The sequence below is a fragment of the Ranitomeya variabilis genome, chromosome 4 (genome assembly GCF_051348905.1).
Source record: "Ranitomeya variabilis isolate aRanVar5 chromosome 4, aRanVar5.hap1, whole genome shotgun sequence".
Taxonomy (NCBI): Eukaryota; Metazoa; Chordata; class Amphibia; order Anura; family Dendrobatidae; genus Ranitomeya; species Ranitomeya variabilis.
In genome coordinates this window covers 568,381,126-568,404,022 of record NC_135235.1, presented here as the reverse complement: position 1 = coordinate 568,404,022, position 22,897 = coordinate 568,381,126, and the positions used below count along the sequence as shown (strand labels likewise).

Here is a 22,897-nt window from a genome sequence, read left to right as displayed (position 1 = left end):
TTTTGTGTATGGTGCAGTGTGATGTGCAAAGCAACTGTTTCACCAATACTTACACTTGGTTCCTCCTCCACTTGCATCTCTCCACCCGTCTCGCCCCCTTCTGACAGCTCCTCATCTGATTCAGCTTCCTGTTGAAACATAATTTATGCATGTAGTTATCCATAAAAATGTAATTTAAAGAAATTTAAAAAAAAAAAAATGTTTTGTGTTAATTTACCGATAAACGCTGTTGCTGTGGAGGAGGGCTGTCAGAAGAGGACATTGTTGATGTACAAAGGCCGGTGGCTGTGGTCCTGGTGGGATAGCCGGTGGCTGTGGTCCTGGTGGGATAGCCGGTGGCTGTGGTCCTGGTGGGATAGCCGGTGGCTGTGGTCCTGGTGGGATAGCCGGTGGCTGTGGTCCTGGTGGGATAGCCGGTGGCTGTGGTCCTGGTGGCTCTGTAAGTTAAAAGACACTTGCAATCTGCTCTACACATTGAAGTAGCAGATTTGGGGTCTTCAAAACTTACTTCTAGCACTTTAGCTGTGTCCTGGTGGGCAGCGGCTGTGTCCTGGTGGGCAGCGGTCCTGGTTTATCTGTTAATATGTATAATGGATCTATAGTTAGACCACCCCCTGAACTAGGTAATGCTCAATGATAAACACCCTACTAAAATGATGTCAGAAATGTTCATACAGGTGAACACCAAAACCCCCCCCAAAAAAGTGGCACGATATACCATTAATTTCCATGTCCCATAAAATAAAATTTTTTAATGTTAACACCAAGAAAAAATATATTTGACACATTTTATGTAAAATAAATAACCTCCCCCCCCCCCAAAAAAAAAAAAAAAAAAACACAGGTTAACCTTTATTAAAAAAATTAGCCCTCAACCAACCCTGTATTGCATGTGTAACCATTGGTACATACACCAGTTTTAAATTTACCTTTATGAAATAATACTACGGACATTTTTTTAATAAACATTTTATTATAATTTTTTTTTTCACTCTTTTTTTTTTTAAATCACAATTAGGAGCTGACATGCTCTTTATTTTAAATACAAGTACTTCAACTGCAAAAGGTTATAACTGTAATTTAAAAAAAATCAACACTTTTATTAAATAGAAAAAACCCACACTCACACATTCAAACCACAAGCTGCAGACCGCTAGACTTTTTTAAAAAACACATCAGATTTTAAAAAAAAAAAAAAAAATAAAACCACATGCTGCACAGACCACTATACAGTCAATACATCAGAAAAAGGCAAATAACCTATTACAGCATGGACAAATGCACATGCAATCAACAAGACGCACACAAAAAACATGCATGGTATGTGTCCACATTCAGGATCGCCTCAGAATTTGGTCAGGATTTTCCATCAGTATTTGTAAAGCCAAAACCAGGAGTGTAAAAATTAGGTAAAGTATAATACGAAAAAAGGCATACTTTTGCTTTGATCACCCACTCCTAGTTTTGGCGTACAAATACTGATGGAAAATCCTGACCACATCCTGATGCAATCCTGCACATGGACACATACCCTCCCACATGAACAGGCATAAAATTGGCAAAGGCATAATATGGTGCAGGCACATGATACAAAAGCACACAGCCGTACAAAAATACACACATGCACGCACATAGCTTTAGGCAAATACACATATGTACAACAAAGGCAGAAAGGTGAACCCAATCAGAAGACGCATACACACACACACACACATACAAAAGGCTGACAATCCTTTGGCTGAAGCAGCAGGTCTTCACAGTGGCTGGAATCAGGCTGCATCTGGACTCTAGCATGGCACTGGCTGGTGCAGGACGATGGCAGGCCTCAGGTTCTCTTCAGGTTTTAAGCTCTTTCTGTAGTCAGTACCTCATATACACACACAAATGCACAGGCACACAGATGCACACAAAAATTGCAATACTCACACTGGCTCTATGGTGGCTGGAGTCTTGTGGCTGGAGTCCCGTGGCTGGCTCCTTCCTGTGGCTGGCTCCTGTGTCAGGCTGTGGTCTTGTGGCTGAGGTCTTATGGCTGGAGTCCTGTGGCTGGCTCCTTCCTGTGGCTGGCTCCTTCCTGTGGCTGGCTCCTGTGTCACGCTGGGGTCTTGTGGCTGGCTAGCTCTTGCTGGAAGTCTTCTCATGGGTCTTGCAGGCATATGTGGGGTTGAAGGCCCAGGCCAGGTTTATATAGATTTGGGGGTGTCTGGCCAATTGGCAACAAAATCCAGCTTCTGAGCATGCTCAGTGTAAAAAAAACGTATTGCAGCGCTGCATTGCGTCGTACGACGTGTCCCGACGCATCCGTCGCTCATAGGCTTCCATTGCAGCCAACGACGTATGCCGCAGGATGCGTCGCGACACGTTTTTTAGGCGGAGACAAAAAACGCTACAATCTACGTTTTTTTGAGACGACGTGTCGCCAAATTTCGACGCATCCGTCGTAAAACGTACACGACGTATGCCAATCCGTCGCCATACGTCGCCAATACAAGTCTATGGGAAAAAAACGCATCCAGCAAAAAGTTTTGCTGGATGCGTTTTTTCTGAAAAAAGACGTTTTGAAACGTAATGCAGTTAACGCTAGTGTGAAAGTAGCCTTATTGCACATTACTATTGCATTATACAGCATATTTTTCTAGGTTGATACTTTGTATTTAAGGACAGCTGGCGGCACAGGCTATTGTTATTTATGTGGTTATTATTATGTGTGTCAGCTCAATTTGTATCTTGCTAATGCCTAGTTTTATGTGTTGAGGTACATATGTATATATATGCTTTATGAGATTACTTGTCCTGGGAGGTGTTAGTTGTTTTGTACGGCCTTTTTTGGCCTTTTTAGATGGTTTTAAATTGTCTTTTTCATTGCCCTGCATTGTATAATTACTTTCAATAAAGATTATTATGGTTGGTGATCCCACTAGTGTGCATATCCTTTCTCTTGTTCTTTGTTGTATATGACAGAAAATTCCCAAAAGTGACAGCATTCTAAAAACTGCACCCTAAAGGTGCTCAAAAACACATTCAAGTTTATTAACTCTTCAGGTGCTTCACAGGAATTTTGGGAATGTGGAAAAAAAATAAACATTTAACTCAACCTCAAAATTTGTTGTGCAATTTCTCCTGAGCGTGCTGATATGTGGGGCTAAACCACATGTTTGGGTGTACGGCAGGGCTCGGAAGGGAAGGAGCACCATTTGACTTTTTGAATGCATAATTTGCTGGAATAATTAGTGGACCCATGTTCTGTTTGGAGAGCCCCTGATGTGCCTAAACAGTGGAAACCCCCACAAATGACCCCATTTTGTAAACCACACCCCTCAAGAATTTTATCCAGGGGTATAGTGAGCATTTTGAATCCACAAAACACGTACAACACAGAATTTGATAACATTAGGTCGTCATATTGAATATGTTGTCATTAATGTTGAGCGCAAGTGCTCGCTACTATGCACCAAATATCACGGGTGCTCGAGTGACATTCTTAAGTTCCTGCCTTGCATGTTTCACGGCTGTTAACCCCTTCCCGACCTTTGACGCATACGCTGCGTCATGAAAGTCTGTGCCTTCCCGACCTATGACGCAGCGTATGCGTCATGGAGGGATCGCGTCCCTGCAGATCGGGTGAAGGGGTTAACTCCCATTTTACCCGATCTGCAGAGACAGGGGGAGTGGTGCTTCAGCCCAGGGGGGGTGGCTTCACCCCCCCGTGGCTACGATCGCTCTGATTGGCTGTTGAAAGTGAAACTGCCAATCAGAGCGATTTGTAATATTTCACCTAAAAAACTGGTGAAATATTACAATCCAGCCATGGCCGATGCTGCAATATCATCGGCCATGGCTGGAAATACTGAAGTCACCCCCCCCACACCCACCGATCGCCCCCCCAGCCCTCCGTTAGTCCTCCGGTCCCCTCCGTCCGCCTGCCGGCTCCCCCGTCCTCCTGTCCGCTCCCTCCTTGCTCAGGATCCCCCCCCCCTGTGCTCCGATCACCCCCCCTGTGCTCCGATCCACCCCCCCACCACCCCTTCATACTTACCGATCCTCCCGGTGTCCGGCCGTCTCCTCGCTGGGCGCCGCCATCTTGGAAAATGGCGGGCGCATGCTCAGTACGCCCGCCGAATCTGCCAGTCGGCAGATTCCTTACAAGTACATTTTGATCGCTGGGGGGTAGGGTTAGGGTTAGGGTTACGGGTAGGGTTAGGGGTAGGGTTATGGCATGTGCACACAGAGTGGATCGGCCGCGGATCCGCAGCGGATCGGCCGCGGATCCGCAGCGGATCGGCCGCGGATCCGCAGCGGATCGGCCGCGGATCCGCAGCGGATCGGCCGCGGATCCGCAGCGGATCGGCCGCGGATCCGCAGCGGATCGGCCGCGGATCCGCAGCGGATCGGCCGCGGATCCGCAGCGGATTGGCAGCGGATCCGCAGCGGATGGGCCGCGGATCCGCAGCGGATCGGTAGTGGATCGGCCGCGGATCCGCAGCGGATTGGCAGCGGATCCGCAGCGGATTGGCAGCGGATCCGCAGCGGATGGGCCGCGGATCCGCAGCGGATCGGTAGCGGATTGGCCGTGGATCCGCAGCGGATTGGCAGCGGATCCGCAGCGGATTGGCAGCGGATCCGCCGCGGATCGGTAGCGGATTGGCCGCGGATCCGCAGCGGATTGGCCGCTGCGAATTCGAAGCAGTTTTCCATCAGGTTTACAGTACCATGTACAACTAAGGAAAACCAAATCCGCTGTGCCCATGGTGCGGAAAATTCCGTGCAGAAACGCTGCGTTGTATTTTCCGCAGCATGTCAATTCTTTGTGCGGATTCCGCAGCGTTTTACACCTGTTCCTCAATAGGAATCCGCAGGTGAAATCCGCACAAAAAAACACTGGAAATCTGCTGTAAATCCGCAGGTAAAACGCAGTGCCTTTTACCTGCAGATTTTTCAAAAATCGTGCGGAAAAATCTCACACGAATCCGCAACGTGGGCACATAGCCTTAGGGTTAGGGTTGGAATTAGAGTTAGGGTTGGAATTAGGGCTAGGGTTTGAAATAGGGTTAAGATTAGGCTTGTGGTTAGGGTTACGGATAGGGTTAGGGGTGTTTTGGGGTTACAGTTGTGGTTAGGGTTGGGATTAGGGTTACGGTTGGGATTAGGGTTAGGATTAGGGTTGGAATTAGGGTTACGGTTGTGTTGCGGTTAGGGTTATGGTTAGGGGTGTGTTGGGGTTAGGGTTGTGATTAGGGTTATGGCTACAGTTGGGATTAGGATTAGGGGTGTGTTGGGGTTAGTGTTGAAGTTAGAATTGAGGGGTTTCCACTGTTTAGGCACATCAGGGGTCTCCAAACGCAACATGGCGCCACCATTGATTCCAGCCAATCTTGCGTTCAAAAAGTCAAATCGCGCTCCCGCCCTTCCAAGCCCCGACGTGCGCCCAAACAGTGGTTTACCCCCACATTTGGGGTACCAGCGTACTCAGGACAAACTGGGCAACAACTGTTGGGGTCCAATTTCTCCTGTTACCCTTGCAAAAATAAAAAATTACTTGCTAAAACATAATTTTTGAGGAAAGAACAATTATTTTTTTATTTTCACGGCTCTGCGTTATAAACTTCTGTGAAGCACTTGGGGGTTGAAAGTGCTCACCACACATCTAGATAAGTTCCTTCGGGGGTCTAGTTTCCAAAATGGGGTCACTTGTGGGGTGTTTCTACTGTTTAGGCACATCAGGGGCTCTGCAAATGCAATGTGACGCCCGCAGACCATTCCATCAAAGTCTGCATTTCAAATGTCACTACTTCCCTTCCGAGCCCTGACGTGCGCCCAAACAGTGGTTTACCCCCACATATGGGGTATGAGCGTACTCACAACAAACTGGGCAACAAATATTGGGGTCCAAATTCTCCTGTTACCCTTGTGAAAATAAAAAATTGCTTGCTAAAACATCTTTTTTGAGGAAAGAAAAATGATTTTTTATTTTCACGGCTCTGCGTTGTAAACTTCTGTGAAGCACTTGGGGGTTGAACGTGCTCACCACACATCTAGATAAGTTCCTTGGGGGGTCTAGTTTCCAAAATGGGGTCACTTGTGGGGGGTTTCTACTGTTTAGGCACATCAGGGGCTCTGCAAATGCAATGTGACGCCCGCAGACCATTCCATCAAAATCTGCATTTCAAATGTCACTACTTCCCTTCCGAGCCCTGACGTGCGCCCAAACAGTGGTTTACCCCCACATATGGGGTATGAGCGTACTCACAACAAACTGGGCAACAAATATTGGGGTCCAAATTCTCCTGTTACCCTTGTGAAAATAAAAAATTGCTTGCTAAAACATCTTTTTTGAGGAAAGAAAAATGATTTTTTATTTTCACGGCTCTGCGTTGTAAACTTCTGTGAAGCACTTGGGGGTTGAACGTGCTCACCACACATCTAGATAAGTTCCTTGGGGGGTCTAGTTTCCAAAATGGGGTCACTTGTGGGGGGTTTCTACTGTTTAGGCACATCAGGGGCTCTGCAAATGCAATGTGACGCCCGCAGACCATTCCATCAAAGTCTGCATTTCAAATGTCACTACTTCCCTTCCGAGCCCTGACGTGCGCCCAAACAGTGGTTTACCCCCACATATGGGGTATGAGCGTACTCACAACAAACTGGGCAACAAATATTGGGGTCCAAATTCTCCTGTTACCCCTGTGAAAATAAAAAATTGCTTGCTAAAACATCTTTTTTGAGGAAAGAAAAATGATTTTTTATTTTCACGGCTCTGCGTTGTAAACTTCTGTGACGCACTTGGGGGTTCAAAGTGCTCACCACACATCTAGATAAGTTCCTTGGGGGGTCTAGTTTCCAAAATGGGGTCACTTGTGGGGAGTTCCTACTGTTTAGGCACATCAGGGGCTCTGCAAACGCAACCTGATGCCCGCAGAGCATTCCATCAAAGTATGCATTTCAAAACGTCACTACTTCCCTTCCGAACCCCGACGTGTGCCAAAACAGTGGTTTACCCCCACATATGGGGTATCAGCGTACTCAGGAGAAACTGGACAACAACTTTTGGGGTCCAATTTCTCCTGTTACTCTTGCAAAAATAAAAAAATTCTGGGCTAAAAAAATATTTTTGAGGAAAGGAAACACATTTTTTATTTTCACGGCTCTGCGTTATAAACTTCTGTGAAGCACTTGGGGGTTCAAAGTGCTCACCACACATCTAGATTAGTTCCTTGGGAGGTCTAGTTTCCAAAATGGGGTCACTTGTGCGGGAGCTCCAATGTTTAGGCACACAGGGGCTCTCCAAACGCGACATGGTGTCCGCTAATGATTGGAGCTAATTTTCCATTCAAAAAGCCAAATGGCGTGCCTTCCCTTCCGAGCCCTGCCGTGCGCCCAAACAGTGGTTTACCCCCACATATGGGGTATCATCGTACTCAGGACAAACTGGACAACAACATTTGGGATACAATTTCTCCTATTACCCTTGGGAAAATAAAAAATTCTGGGCTAAAAATCATTTTTGAGGAAAGAAAAATTATTTTTTTATTTTCACGGCTCTGCGTTATAAACTTCTGTGAAGCACCTGGGGGTTATAAGTGCTCACTATGCATCTAGATAAGTTCCTTGGGGGGTCTAGTTTCCAAAATGGGGTCACTTGTAGGGGAGCTCCAATGTTTAGGCACACAGGGGCTCTCCAAACGCGACATGGTGTCCGCTAACGATTGGAGCTAATTTTCCATTCAAAAAGTCAAATGGCGCTCCTTCCCTTCCGAGCCCTGCCGTGCACCCAAACAGTGGTTTACCCCCACATATGAGGTATCGGCATACTCAGGAGAAATTGCCCAACAAATTTTAGGATCCATTTTATCCTGTTGCCCATGTGAAAATGAAAGAATTGAGGCTAAAAGAAATTTTGTGTGAAAAAAAAGTCCTTTTTCATTTTTGCGGATCAATTTGTGAAGCACCTGGGGGTTTAAAGTGCTCACTATGCCTCTAGATGAGTTCCTTGGGGGGTCTAGTTTCCAAAATGGGGTCACTTGTGGAGGAGCTCCAATGTTTAGGCACACAGGGGCTTTCCAAACGCGACATGGTGTCCGCTAACGATGGAGATAATTTTTCATTCAAAAAGTCAAATGGTGCTCCTTCCCTTCCGAGCCTTACCATGTGCCCAAACAGTGGTTTACCCCCACATGTGAGGTATTGGTGTACTCAGGAGAAATTGCCCAACAAAATTTAGGATCCATTTTATCCTGTTGCCCATGTGAAAATGAAAAAATTGAGGCAAAAATAATTTTTTTGTGAAAAAAAAGTACTTTTTCATTTTTACGGATCAATTTGTGAAGCACCTGGGGGTTTAAAGTGCTCACTATGCTTCTAGATAAGTTCCTTGGGGGGTCTAGTTTCCAAAATGGGGTCACTTGTTGGGGAGCTCCAATGTTTAGGCACACGGGGGCTCTCCAAACGTGACATGGTGTCCGCTAAAGATTGGAGCCAATTTTTCATTCAAAAAGTCAAATGGCGCTCCTTCCCTTCCGAGCCCTGCCGTGCGCCCAAACAGTGGTTTACCCCCACATATGAGGTATCAGCGTACTCAGGACAAATTGGACAACAACGTCCGTGGTCCAGTTTCTCCTTTTACCGCTGGGAAAATAAAAAAATTGTTGCTAAAAGATCATTTTTGTGACTAAAAAGTTAAATGTTCATTTTTTACTTCCATGTTGCTTCTGCTGCTGTGAAACACCTGAAGGGTTAATAAACTTCTTGAATGTGGTTTTGAGCACCTTGAGGGGTGCAGTTTTAGAATGGTGTCACTTTTGGGTATTTTCAGCCATATAGAACCCTCAAAATGACTTCAAATGTGAGGTGGTCCGTAAAAAAAATGGTTTTGTAAATTTTGTTGTAAAAATGAGAAATCACTGGTCAAATTTTAACCCTTATAACTTCCTAGCAAAAAAAAAAATTGTTTCCAAAATTGTGCTGATGTAAAGTAGACATGTGGGAAACGTTATTTATTAACTATTTTGTGTCACATAACTCTCTGGTTTAACAGAATAAAAATTCAAAATGTGAAAATTGCGAAATTTTCAAATTTTTTGCCAAATTTCCGTTTTTTTTCAAAAATAAACTCAGAAATTATCGACCTAAATTTACCACTAACATGAAGCCCAATATGTCACGAAAAAACAATCTCAGAATCGCTAGGATCCGTTGAAGCGTTCCTGAGTTATTACCTCATAAAGGGACACTGGTCAGAATTTCAAAAAACGGCAAGGTCATTAAGGCCAAAATAGGCTGGGTCATGAAGGGGTTAAATACCCCCAAAAAGTGGGGATCCACAATACCAGAGTACCCGATGCAAACTCGAGTAGTGAGCACTTGGGCGCAACACTAGCCATCATATCATAATTTTTTTTCTACTTCTGAAGAAACCCTAATTCTAACCCCAACCCTAATACACCCCTAACTCTAACACAACCCTTACTCGAACCCTAACAAACCCCTAACCTCAGCAGATTGGAGATGGTGGAGTTCAAGATGTTACCTTTGGAATGGTTAGAAGGAAACATTCTTTTACGTGACCGCAACTGCGAAACTGAGGTCTGGCTGCTGTGGTGAGAGAGGGTGGATTAGGATGAACACGACAAACTGCTGGACTGTGAGTGAGGTGCAGGCGGAGATGTTATGGTTGATTACGAAAGATGTAGTGTGCTCGATGAAACAAAAACAGAAGGCATCTCTACTTACATAACAGCAGACGGGCTCTCACTCACCCCGACTGCAGGGAGTAAAGAAGTGGAGGTTCTGCGGCCAGAGACCTGTGTGAGAACACTTGCCAAGGTGACAGAAAAGGAAGAAGGAGCAGCTGCAGTTGATGGGATGACCAGTGGTTGTCAAGGACTGCTAGTCCGCATTTTAGCGCAGTGAGATTCCCAGACTATAGTAGTTTTTTGCAAAGTTGACAGATAACGTGAGTTGGGTCATCCTTTGCAGTCTTAAAAAAGGCCCAGGCTAGGCAACCCTTGCCACCCCTGTGAACTGCAGACCTGCGAACGCTGCTGGCCACATCCAGAGTTGTGGCTGAGGATGCAGTGCCTGTCATGATTGCATCACTCCTTGTCTGTGTAAAAAGCTGCAACATAACCTCTTCATCTTCCTGCTCCTCCACCTCCACTGCTGAGCTACTCAGCTACTGAAATCTATAACCTTATTGTCATTCTCTCTGTTCTATCACTCCTCACCCTGAGAGTCACCCTCCTCCTCTTCCTGCCCTGACAGAACAGTACAATCCGCGTGTGCCTAAAGACTCATCAGGATCACCTCCACTAGGGTTAACGTCTGGTGACCAGTGTCTGGATTTTGCTCGGACCCTACTTCATCCACCCCGGAATCCAACTGAAAAAAATTTGGGGCATCGGTGCAGATGCTGTGAATCTTTTGAGCAGACCTATGATGCCCATGGAATAGAAAGTGAGAACAGGTCTTCAGACTCGCTCATCTCTTGTTCCTCAAAGTCAGTAGAGCGGTTGGAGAGTTGTGACATTGCAGGAAAGAAGGGTAATTGGGGTGCCACCACTGAGGATGGCACTGTGTGTGATGTTAAGGTGGAGGAAGAGGAGAAGAGGCCATTTGATGCAGGGCTTGCCATCCACTGGAGCACATGCTTTTTTTGGCCCTCATCTATAAGGCGTACTGCTGTGCAGCTGCCAAAGAAAGGGAGTTAAGTATCCCAACCAGTAACAGTTGTTGTCCGTCTCGATATGACAAGATAGTGTTTGTTCAGTAGGGCCTTCAGTAACATTCCCACCTAACTCACATACACCTCAAACACCTGGCCTATTCCCCCTTCCACCACAACATTGTTTTTTCCCACTCATGTTGGATGTATCTGTCCTCTCTTTTAACCTCTTCATGCTGCAGCCCATTTTCATTTTTGCATTTATGTTTTTTGCTCCCCTTCTTCCCAGAAACATAGCTTATATATAACTTTTATATATATAACTTTTATTTTTCCATAAATATGGCCATTTGAAGGCTTGTTTTTTGCGGGACAAGTTGTAGTTCTGAACAACACCATTTGTTTTACTATATAGTGTTCAGGAAAATTGCAAATGAAGTGCAATTCTACAATTGTTTTTTTTTACCATGTTCACTAAATGCTAAAACTGACCAGCCAAAATGATTCTCCAGGTCACTACAAGTTTGTAGATACCAAACATTTTTAATTTCTTTTTTATTTGAGTGGTGAAAATAAAATCCAAAGTTTGTTAAAAAAAAAAAAATTGTGTTATGTTCTGAGACCCGTAGTGTCTCCATTTTTCATTATCTGGTGCAGGGCGAGGGCTTATTATTTGCATTCCAATCTGACATTTGTATTAATGCCATTCTTATGTAGATATAATCTTTTGATCGCCCATTATTGCATTTTAATGCACTATTGCGGCGACAAAAAAATATAATTCTGGCATTTTGACTTTTTTTCTTGTTACGTCGTTTACTGATCGTATTAACTTTTTTATATATTGATAGGTTGGGCGATTTTGAATGCGGCAATACCAAATATGTGTATTCTTTATTTATTTTTAATTGTTTTGTTTTGAATGGGGCGAATGGTGGTGATTTAAGTTTTTATCTATTTTTTAAATATTTTTAAAAACATTTTTTTTTTTACTTTTCACTTGCTTTAATTGACTCCATGAAAGACTAGAAGCTGCGATCATCCGATCGCTTGTGCTACAGAAATGCTAACTTGCTGTGAACGCCGACTGCTGGGCAGCACTCATAGCAATCCGAATATGACTATCACTATCCTAACCAAAATCCTAAATGCTTGGGAATCCGAACACGAATCCGAAAGTGCCTCATTTGTGCTGAATTTGAGATTGGCGAAAGTTTTACAAACAAGTTTGCTCATCTCTATTCATGACTAAGGGTGCACAGACATCTGAAATGCGTTGGTGGGTATCCTGTAAGATATATTGCTAACTCTGTATGTCCTTCAAGCATTTTTGTGAATAAAACATACACTGTTCATGGAGCTGGATTTTTCTTTATTTTGCGTTCTCTACGCCTTGAAGCAGTGTTTCTGTTCTGAGGACACCTCCAAGATGCAAACCACAGTGAGCTGGACTATATTTTCATATCTGAGGTGTGCCTTATGATCAATTTTTGAAAATCTGAAATACAGGATGAGCAAGTTACATCTAAATTGGGCACCCCTGCATGGGACACCATATTTAGTGTGATATTCTTACAACATAACCTAGTTTCTTCTGTGATTGTCCAGGTTTCTTCATCTCTGACGTCAGCAATCAAGGCTCCGGAGATCTATGTTTTGATCTTGTGTGATGTGCACCTAAAAAAAATATATAACTGCTCTATATCTGCATTATTCCACCTTAAGAAAAGCATTAAGCTACTTACGGGTAGCGGCATTTCTCGGAGGCCCATGACAGCACGACGAGAGAGGGGATCCGCCCATCAGGAACAGGAAACCTACAGATACAAAAGGGCGGCACCTCTCCCCTGCATCAGTTGTATTTCAGAGCCTTGAGAGGACTACCACGGTTAGTGGCACACAAAAATATACATTATATACAGTCTATATACAAAATTTTAACCAATATATATATTGGAACTGGGTATCATACGTGAGATATATACATTATAGGAGGTGCAACCCCCACGTGAATAGGAAGGGAACTAAGGGTGCTGTCATGGGTCTCCGAGAAATGCCGCTACCCGTAAGTAGCTTAATGCTTTACTCGGACTCCCATGACAGCACGACGAGAGAATTACAGAGATGTAAAACTTCCTTAGGGAGGGACTATGGCTTGTAGCACCCTTAACCCGAAGGTGAGATCAGAGGAGGCCCCCAAATCCAACCTATAGTGTTTAAAGAAGGTGGACGGGGATGACCATGTGGCCGCCTTACATATCTGGTCGATTGATACTCCAGATTTCTCCGCCCAGGATGTAGCCATGGCCCTGGTGGAATGCGCCCTCAGATTCTGCGGAGTCGGACCCCCACCTGCAGTATAAGCCAAAGAGATAGCCTCCCTAATCCACTTCGTTAGTGTGTACTTTGATACCCTGAGTCCCTTTCTAGGATTTTGGAAAGATAAAAATAACGCATTATCTTTCTTCCATGTATCAGTAACAGAGATGTATTCTAACAGGCATCTCCTAACGTCTAGCGTATGGAGTAGTTCTTCCTTAGGGTTGGAGGGATTAGGAAGGAAAGATGGTAAAACTATCTCCTGTGACCTGTGAAACCGTGATGACACTTTTGGTAAATAGGCCGGGTCCGGTCTGAGGACTACCCTATCTGGCAGAAACTCTGTATAAGGGGAAATTCTGGAGAGAGCTTGTATGTCTCCTACCCTACGGGCAGATGTTATCGCTACCAGAAATGCTGTCTTAAGGGATAAGGCCTTAATTGAAGCTGATTGTAATGGTTCAAACGGCTCTCTAGTCAATGCTGACAGGACTAGATTAAGATCCCAAGGCATAGATCTATCTTTATGTATGGGTCTAGCCCTACTAGATGCTTTAATGAACCTTGAGATCCAATAATTATTGGCGATGTTACAGGAAAACAGGGCCCCAAGGGCCGAGACCTGTACCCTTAGAGTACTAGTGGATAGATTTAGCTCTAAGCCCCTTTGCAGAAATTCTAAGATCTGTTTTATAGGTATTCCCTCTTCTAAATTAAAATCAGAAGAGGCCAGGAATTTCCGCCAGGTTCTAGCGTAGATTGTTGTCGTAATCTGTTTCCTACTTTTCATAAGGGTTTCAATTAAATTTGGGGAGAACCCTTTATTTTTCAGTAACGCCCTCTCAAACTCCATGCCATCAAATGGAGACTCTTTACTTGAGGATGGCTGATCGGACCCTGGTGGAGTAAATCTGGGATGTCCGGAAGCACCCAGGGGTCCTCCACTGACATGATCCTGAGCCAGGTGAACCAGGCCCTTCTGGGCCAGAATGGGGCAATCAATATAACTCTTGCCCGCTCTTCTCTTATCTTCCTGATTACCAGAGGTATCAGGCCTAGCGGGGGGGAACGTATAAGCCAACCGAAAGTCCCAATTGATCAGAAAGGCGTCTACCGCCAGAGGATTCTCCCTTGGATATAGGGAACAGAATTTTATTGTCTTTCGGTTGTCCCTGGTGGCAAATAAATCCACCTCTGGATGTCCCCATTTGTGGACAATCTGGTTGAACACGTGACTGTTCAGAGACCACTCCCCTTGTCTCAGGGTGTTGCGGCTTAGAAAGTCCGCTTTCACATTTTCTTTTCCTCTTATATGCAGTGCGGTTAAAGATAGAAAATGGTTCTCCGCAGTCTGGAATAGACGGTCTGCCACTCTCATCAGTGATTCGGAATGAGTTCCACCCTGGTGATTTATGTACGCGACCGCCACCTGGTTGTCCGAGAGGATCTTGACGTGGTGACCCTGCAGATATATGAGTAATTTTTTAACTGAAAGATCAATGGCCATTAACTCTTTCTGGTTGGAGGAGGCTGATGTTAGGGGGTTCCATAGACCCTGAACTATCATGTCATCCATGTGTGCTCCCCAACCTGAAGGGCTAGCGTCTGTTGTTACAATACGTGTCGCCTGTGTCACCCAGGGAACTCCTGCCAATAAATTGTCATTGATTAGCCACCATCTAAGAGATGTTAGAGTTTCTGGACCCAAAGTAATCTGACTCTGCAAAGACCCTTGTAAAACTCTATCATTAACCAGTACCTCGGATTGTAAAGGTCTGGTGTGAAATTGGGCCCAACGGACAGCGGGAATGCATGAGGTTAGAGACCCTAACAGTGACATAGCCTGTCTAAGGGTCATGGATGGTTTATCAATTGCTCTAGACACCTGTTGTTGGATGTGTAACAATTTGTCGGGCGGAAGACAACACTGTTGGGTTTCTGAATTTAAAAACAGCCCTAAGAATCTCTGTATCTTCTGGGGCTGTAACCGGGATTTTTCATAATTCACAATCCACCCCAGATGCTCAAGCTTGGTTGTGGTTGTTTGTAGCTGAGAAAGGCAATGGTCTGCCGAACTCCCTACTATAAGGAAATCATCCAAATAGGGGACAATCAGCATGGCAGACTCTCGTAAGTGCGCCATGACTTCGGCCACTAACTTTGTAAATACCCTAGGAGCCGCTGATAAGCCAAAGGGAAGAGCTCTAAACTGGAAATGACGAATTTGTCCCCCCATTGACACCGCTACTCTCAGGAACCTCTGGAAGTCTTCATGTATTGGAACATGATAGTATGTGTCCTTTAAATCTACAACTACCATGAAGCAGTGTTTAAACAACATTTTTATTGATGAGCTGATTGTTTCCATTTTGAACGATTCATTGGCCAGAAACTTATTAAGGCCCTTGAGATTTATGATCGTTCTAAACGATCCGTCTGGCTTCTTGATCAGAAAAAGAGGAGAGTAAAATCCCCTCCCTCTTTCTGATTCTGGGATTTCAATCAAAACATTCTTGGAGCATAAGTTCGTGACCTCTGCTTCCAAGGCTGTTTGTTCAAGGGGGGAGGAACGTAAAGGGGTTAACATAAATTTATCTCGAGGCCAGTGATCGAAGTCAAGTTTTAGACCCTTTGCTACAATGCCTCGGACCCATTTACTGTTCGTAATGTCAAACCAGGCTGAGGAGAATGCTGACAGTCTGCCCCCCCACAGGGATCGCTAGTCATTGGTCCGGTTTTTTCTGTTCTTTTGAGGAACGGCGAAACATATAGCCCGAACCTCTTCCGCGTCTGTCCTCCCATCTAAAACTCTCTCTAGAGGGTGAGGACCCACGTTTCTTTCCACGACCAAATCTCCTTCTATTGAAGGGCCAGCAGTAGGATGCTGAAGACAGATTAGGAAATTTCTTCTTATCATCCCCCGCTTTTTCCAGCAACTTATCCAGAGTTGGTCCAAAGAGATATTCTCCTTTACACGGGATGGCGCAGAGCTTAGTTCTGGATTGAATGTCGCCTGACCAGCACTTCAACCATAAAGCTCTACAAGCCGCATTGGAGAGTCCTGCCGCTCTAGCCGCCATTCTGACTGAGTCCACAGATGCGTCTGACAGAAAAGCTGCAGCATTCTGCATTGTTGGTAGAGCCTTCAGAATAGTATCTCTGGAAGCGCCGTCCTTGAGCTGGGTCTCTAACTGATCCAGCCAGACCATTAAAGACCTGGCTATACATGTTGCGGCAACTGCTGGTCTGAGAGATACAGCCACCGTCTCCCAGGCACCTTTAAGAAAAGTATCTGCCTTTCTGTCAAGGGGGTCCTTGAGGGTCCCCATATCCTCAAATGGCAACGAGGCTTTCTTTGATGCTTTCGCCACCGCCGCGTCCAGCTTAGGGGCTTTATCCCACGTATCCACGACCGGATCATCAAAAGGGTACCTGCGTTTTAATGCTGGCGGTAAGGAACCCTTTTTCTCCGTTTTTTTCCATTCCCGGAGAATCAAGTCTTGGATCTTCTCGTTCACCGGAAAAGATCTATGTTTTTTACGATCCAATCCGCTGAACATCATATCCTGTTTTGAGGGCTGCGGCTTGGGTTCTTCTATACCCATTGTGCCTCTAACAGACTTGACCACTTTGTCAATTCTATCCAGGGGTAGACAGAATCGTCCAGACTCCTCATCTGATGAAGAGGAGGAAGGACTAGAGTGATAGGCATCCTCTTCTCTTTCTTCCTCCGAAGAATTAGAGTCCAGGGGGTCCTATTTTTTGAACCTCCCGATTGGGATAGGGACCGTAAGGATTCCCTTACTTCCAAACGGATCATTTCCTTCAGGTTAGCCGCACTCACAGATTCTTCCGCTACCTAGGGGAGGACAATATAGGTGATAACTACTATCTGACCTAATGTCACTTCCACCCAACCACTCCTGTAGACCTCACCGTCTGTTGTATACAGGGGGCACATAATTTTTTGGGACAAGAGTCCGGTAAGGGGACCCCACAGAGGGCACATTCCTTATGTTTTGTCTTGTCCGCGCTCTTCTTCCCCTAGAATGATAAAGTATAAGGGGCCTGCGTCACAGAGTGAACTTTCACGTAGATCACTTACCCGTGCGCAAAAGTAAAGTACCGGAATACGAGGGGGTTCTTTCCTAGCCGAAGCTCTGGATCCCTTCCCGGATGAGCTTCTACGACTGGACTGGTCGCTTCCCTTGTCTCTGGGCTTCTGACGCACCTCATCCAGCAGCTGCTGCTGCTGCTGCTGTTCACCACCACTCTCCATGATGAATTGTGACCAAAAGCAGGGTTCTGCAGTCGTCACCTGCTTAAATCCCCCTTGGATCCGGTCAGCAGATAGGCCAGCGCTACCCTATTGGCTCAGGATACAGCAGGGAGGGTAGGAAGCCCTGTGGGAAGACCAGCGTTCAGGATGCGATGGGCGCCGCCATTTTGGATTGACTGCGCATGCGCAGACACCCGGCGACCCGGAATCGGCTACTAACTCCGCCCCCTCACGTCACCGCACCCGGAAACGCTCCAGCACACGCTGAGAGCGGTGCAGGACGCCGGGGACAGATCGCAGCGCTCCGGGTGTTCACCCACACAGTCCTGAGGCCGGCACCCCGCTTCACCGCACCGCTGCACCGCCAATGGGATATACTTACCGACGCTGATGGAGGCAGGAAATCCTCCGGACTCCGCTCCCTGCTGCGAACGCCACCGCGTGCAGTCCAGCCAGGACCACCGTGGCGTCTCCAGGGTTCTCCGCACTGGCCGAGGTAGGAGACCCCCCCGCTACCAGATTCGGCCGGCCGGCCTGGGCTCCTTTAGATTCATCTGTAGGCACCCATCCCTTTAGGAACAGGAAACCAACTGATGCAGGGGAGAGGTGCCGCCTTTTTGTATCTGTAGGTTTCCTGTTCCTGATGGGCGGATCCCCTCTCTCGTCGTGCTGTCATGGGAGTCCGAGTAAATTGGGATAATCTGATATTGCCATACTTTATTCTTTCGGTTTTCTTACCACTACTATCACTTAATATCCACCATCCCTCACTTATCACTCTTGTATTGATCTACATATCATAACGCTCTCCCAGATATGGCAAGCAGTGGCATAAATAATATAGTTTTTTGTGTAGGAATGTTATCAGACACGAGCCCCATGATTCCCTACACAATTGCTCACCACTGACTGTATTGCACATGTTTTTCACCATTTATTATCTATGAACCTATATCCCAAGTAGTATCAAATATTTACATCTTCTTTTACCAATATACCATTTTCCTGTCACTGTCTTCTGTACTCCCTTTTTCCCAGACCTTCCTTTCTGCCCTTCGCTGACCTGTAGGCTCTTAATTATTTATGGGGATAAAATTACACTTTCTATCTTTGAGTGCATCCCCTTGTATCCTAGCGTGCATGCTGATGCCTTTAATTTCGAATTCTGCACCTTACCCAACAAATACCCACCATGATTTCCTGATAGCTATATCTATTTACTCCATATCTCTGGTCAATGATTAGAATATGTTTTCTGCTTAGGAAACTAAGCAAAACTTATACACTGTGGTTTACCTACTCAGAACTGAGAAAGCGGCGCATAACACAAAGATAGACTAGGTGATGGAGTCGTAGTAGATCCCCTTATATATGTCAGCACTGTAGTATTTCACTTTCCAAGCTATTTATATGCACATGTAGGTCTTTCATAGACAAGTCAGTCAATACCTTTACATGGCCAGTCCATTCTTCTATTACTGAGAAATCAGCATTTGAACTGATAAAAAAATGAGGCTGAAGGGCTATGGTAGATCTGAAGCCTCTGTCACTCCAGCTCTCTTCCTTATCCAGTGGCACCTCCTCCTGCTTGACTGATGGCTCCTTTTCTTCAAATTACACTACATAGAATCTGTGAAGAACTATTTGTAGATCTGAAGCCTCTGTCTCTCCAGCTCTATTCTCCGCCCAGCGCCACCTTCTTCTACGTGATTGACAGCTTCTATGTAGTTTAATTTCAGGAAAAGGAGCCATCTGTCAAGTAAGAGGAGATGCCAATAGGATATTTCTTGGGTGTAAAGAGTAATAAAATATATTCATTGCTATTGAAAAACACACAGAACACAGCAATATCATGACAAACACCATTATTAGTACATAGTGCATGAAATAATTTAAAGGGAATCTATCAGCAGGATTTCAGACCACAAACTATTACTATGTACATGTAGCTCTTCCAAAGACAAAGCCAGAAATACTTTTACATGGCCAGTCCATTCCTCCCTTAGGCTAGGTTCAGATTGCGTTAATGGCAATGCGCTGACGGCATCCGATGCATAGCGGCACCAACGCTATGTAACGGATGTGTTAGCGCACCCATTAGCTGCCATTATGTAGCGCATCGCTAACGCATGTCATAATCGGCATGCGTTAGCGATGTGCTGTCATTCTGTGATGGACCCTCAGACGCGGTCTGCAGCGTTTTCAGGTCCGTCACCACTAGCACAGATGAAGCATCTGCGCTAGCGCGATCGCATAAAGCGATCTTTTTCGGCACTTGCGTTAACGCAGTCCGTTTAACGCATGCATTGAACGGACTGCACTAACGCAATGTAAACCTAGCCTTACTGAGAAATTAGAGTTTGAATTGACCTGCCAATAAGGCTGAAGGGATATGGTAGATCTGAAGCCTTTGTCACTCCAGCTCTATTCCTGATCCGGCAGATTTTGAAAAGTTTTGGAAGAGCTTTTACTTAAGCGTTATTTGCAGCTTTTGACCGGAATTTGATAGATAGAAGAAGTTTCCTTCAGGATCCCTTTTCAGATTTTACATGCACTGCCTGTTTTTCAAAACCTCTTCAGGATAAAAGCAAAAAAGCTAAAAAAAAAAAAAAACGCTTGTCATATGAACACCAAATTGGATTTCCCATAGAAATTAATTGAAATAGTTTTCTAAGAGTATTTGAAGTGGTTTTTACAAAGATTTTTGGTGAGAATCCACTTAAAATTTTTTTTAGAAAAAATAAATATGAACATGGAGTATGTTCACAATACGTTTCTTTTCTTTTAACTTTGTTAAAGTTTACAGAAGGTTTTTCATTAACAGTTTTGTTTTAATTTTCTTTGAGTCATCTTTTTGGGCCTTTTAGTGTGTATTGTCCAGTATTTTTCAGAGCAGAATAGCTCAAAAAACAATAAAAAAAGGTAGTGTGGACATACCCTAAGGCTATGTGCACACGTTCAGGATTTCTTGCAGAAATTTCCCGAGCAAAACCAGACATTTTCTGCAAGAAATCTGCATGCGTTTTTCTGACGTTTTTGCGCATTTTTTTGCGGATTTTTACGGAGATTTCCCAATGCAATGATATAGTGGGAAATCTGCAAAAAATCCACAAAATTAATGAACATGCTGCGTTTTTTACCGCAATGCGTTTTTTTTTTGTGGAAAAAAATGCATCATGTGCACAAAAATTGCGGAATGCATTCTAAATGATGGGATGCATAATGTATGCGTTTTTTATGTGTTTTATAGCGTTTTTATAGCAAAAAAATGCGAAAAATCCGCAACGTGTGCACACAGCCTAACAGTGACTTCTTCTAAACAATTGAAGCATCACACGTGACTTCCTCATATAACTGCCTGGGAATATATTTTCCGTAGATAAGTCCAAACAATTATCCAGCACTGGAATTCCTATAAATTGGGTAGATTTTACTTGCTTAATAATATGCAAAACATTATCACCATGGTAGACACTTACCTGACAAGTTATGCAGTGCAATCACTACCTATGTAGAAAGGTGTAATTATTTTTTATAGTTACATTAGGGAAAATGGGGTGTAAATTGGAGAGAGAAACCAATATCTGTACATAGGGGAAAAAACATCTAAATTGACTGATACCGTCTCAAAAAGAAACTGATGGAATGTTCTTGACTGGATAAACTCAAGTGTAAGACTTTTTTTCCTAGCATTTTTAGAATGAAACAAATTTTTACATCAGGCAGATGTCTTTGATAAATTATTCACATCACTATTATATTTCACTGCATCTTTTGTTGATTTATGAAAACTTAGAAATATGGCAGAATACAGTATCCAGAAAACGTCCCGGAACGTTCTGAGTCAGTATTGGAAGCATTAAAGCCAATAAATCTGTACAATGACTTTATGTACTGTCCAAGACAAGTATAACTTTACAGCGTTCTATTTCCAGCCATAAAGTGAGGCGCGACCCACCAATTCATTTGCATTTCGATCTGATTTGCATTTTAACAATTATCTGCAGACTTTTAAATGCTTGAGTCTTCCCCCCTTGCTGTGCGAATGTAAAATTGTAATTATTTATGACGCATTGTATGTAATTCTATTTGGGAGATAAAAAAAATTTTTTAAAAAAAGGCGACATAAACCACATAACAAAAAAGTGAAGCATTAATTTGCCTGAGAAACATGTCTATGTACATTAAAAGATAAGGGAGCCTTGTTCTTGTGTTTGCAAAGAAGGAAATAAATAAGACAGATTGATTTGAACTGGTTCAATGGAAGAGAAAATAGGAGTAATTGTGCCCTATGAATAAGGCATAAACAATATGGAGTGAGGAGGATGGTAGCACTGGACAAATTGAGATAAAGCATGCTGTAAATAAACTAAGGTTGAAATACACTTGGCATTGCTTGTTAAGCAAAGCAGCAAGAAGGAACAGACAAGTTTTCAGGATGCCTTTAAGGATACACTTGTGCTCAAAAGTTTACATACCCCAGCAGAATTTTTGCTTTCTTGGCCTTTTTTCAGAGAATATGAATGACTAGATGGTGGCCCGATTCTAACGCATCAGGTATTCTAGAATATGTATGTAATTTATTTATGAAGTTTTCACAATAATGCAATTTATACACAGGATTCGGCCGGCCGGGTGCGACCAATTAGCGAAGCGTGGTTCAAATTCCGCGCCAATTCGCGGCCGGACTGTGCCTGTCGCTGATTGTTCGCGGCCGGCCGGGCATGACCAATCAGTGAAGCCAGGGCCGGCTCCAGGTTTTTGAGGGCCCCGGGTGAAAGAGTCTCAGTGGGCCCCCCTCTCTAACACATACCACGATTCATGATGCACAGATACAGCAGAGAAATATACCATAGCCAAGTAGCATATAACACAGCCCACATAGCATATAACACAGCCCACCTATCATATAGCACAGCCACGTAGCATATAACACAGCCACGTTGTATATAGCACAGCCCACATAGTATATAGCACAGCCCACATAGTATATAGCACAGCCCACGTAGTATATAGAACAGCCCACGCAGTATATAGCACATCCTATGCAGTGTATAACACAGCCCACGTAGTATATAGCACAGCCCACGCAGTGTATAACACAGCCCACGTAGTATATAGCACACCCCACCTAGTATATAACACAGCCCAAATAATATATAGCACAGCCCATGCAGTGTATAACGCAGCCCACGCAGTATATAGTACAGCCCACGTAGTATATAACACAGCCCACGTAGTATATAACACAGCCCACGTAGTATATTAGGCTACGTTCCCGTTAGCGGCGGGCGCCGCAGCGGCGCCGCATGCGTCATGCGCCCCTATATTTAACATGGAGGCGCATGGACATGCGTCGCACTTGCGTTTTGCGCCGCATGCGTCGCTGCGGCGCCCGCGTCCGGGCGCAGAGGACGCAGCAAGTTGCATTTTTGCTGCGTCCAAATTCAATTAAAAAAAGGACGCATGCGGCGCAAAACGCAGCGTTGTGCATGCGTTTTGCTGCGTTTTTGTTTGCGTTGTGTGCTGCGGCGCCGACGCTGCGGCGCACAACGCAAATGTGAACGTAGCCTAACACAGGCCACGTAGTATATAACACAGCCCACGTAGTATATAACATAGTCCCATAGTATATAGCACAG

General features: G+C 44.6%; 1 protein-coding gene across 1 annotated transcript in view; it reads right to left on the bottom strand.

Annotated features, from left to right (window-relative positions):
- Positions 1–22,897, bottom strand: part of LOC143768117 (uncharacterized) — a 30,462-nt gene that overhangs the window by 1,899 nt on the left and 5,666 nt on the right. The gene's annotated exons all lie outside the window — the stretch shown is intronic.